The sequence below is a fragment of the Pteropus vampyrus genome, unplaced genomic scaffold (genome assembly GCF_000151845.1).
Source record: "Pteropus vampyrus isolate Shadow unplaced genomic scaffold, Pvam_2.0 Scaffold976, whole genome shotgun sequence".
Taxonomy (NCBI): domain Eukaryota; kingdom Metazoa; phylum Chordata; class Mammalia; order Chiroptera; family Pteropodidae; genus Pteropus; species Pteropus vampyrus.
Window position 1 is genome coordinate 1 of NW_011889757.1, and position 1,487 is coordinate 1,487.

Sequence of the window (1,487 nt, forward strand, 5' to 3'; positions counted from 1 at the left end):
CACAAATAGACATGGAAGGTAGGATGCTGTAATACCTTAGTACAGAGAAGGCTGGAAGGGAAAAAGTCAACTCAAAAGGGAAAAGGTAGAAGCCTCACTGGGAAAGGGAGAGACAGAAACACAAAGTGACAGGAGTGGCCAAGGAGAGACATGCCCTCAGAATCAAGGGTGCTCAGACAGTTCTTAGGGCAGAGGCTACAACAGGAACATGACTAGAAGTAGAAATGTGAGAAATGGAAAGAAGTAGCATGAGCTGTGAGCAGACTGCAAAAGATTTGGAAAAAACATGACGAATATAAACCTTCACTCCCACTTCCACAAAGAATAATTCAAGGTAGATATCAAATCTAACAGTCAAGGCTAAAACTATAAAGCTTCTAGAAGAAAACACAGTAGAGGATCTTTGCAACTTAGGTATGCAATAATTTATTATATAGTACGAAAATCATGGCTCATAAAAGAAAAACTTGGTAAATTGTACTGCATCAAAATTAAAAACTTCTCCTTATTCAAAGACAAAATTAAGAAAAACAAGACAAGTCATAGACTCGGTGAAAATATTGCAATGCATGTATCTGACAAAAGGTTGTACCCAGACTATATAGAGAATTCCAATGAACAAACAATAAAAAGACACACAAACAATTCAAAAATGGACAAAAGTCTTGAGCAGACACTTTACTGCAGAAGATACAAAATGGCCAATAAGAATAAAAATGTACAATGTCATTAATCATCAGGGAAATGGTAATTTAAAATCACAGCAGCTTACCATCCATGCACCAGAGTTGCTAAAATTAAAAAGACCGCCAACACCAAATGTTGGTGAGAATATAAAGCAACTAGAACTCCTGCATATCTTGTGCTGCTCGGAATGTCAACTCACAACCATTTTGGAAAACTCTTTGGCAGTCTCTTATAAACTTAATCTAGCCCTTAACTCAGCCAGTTCACTCTACTATAAACCATTAAGGTTTATAGTAGCTTTCTTCCTAATAACTAAAATCTAGCAACAAGAAGATGCCCATCAACGGGAGAGTAAATAATGAATCCATGATATTGCGATAGAGTGGAATAGCAATCAGCAATAAAAAGGAATGGACTACTGGTATATGTAATAACATGGGTGAATCCCAAAAACATTATGTTGAGTAAAAGAAGCCAGCCACAGGGTATATGCTGTGTGATCCTATATGTATGAACATCACTACAGACAAGTACAGTACTCAAAGAAAGAACTTATTAGTGGTGATAGAAATCAAAACAGTAGCTGGTTACATGTGTAGTAACTGACTGGAATGCGAAGCCCAAAGGGACTTTCTGCCCTGGTAAAAATGTTTCATATTGTGACTCTTCCATTAGTCACACAACTGTTTTTTTACTTAAGATGTGTGCATCTCGGAAAAAAGGGGAACAAGTCTCTGTTGGGTTTCAGGTGGGGTCTTTGGTGCTTGAACATCAGAGTTCAGCTTGAGGACTGAGTTCTG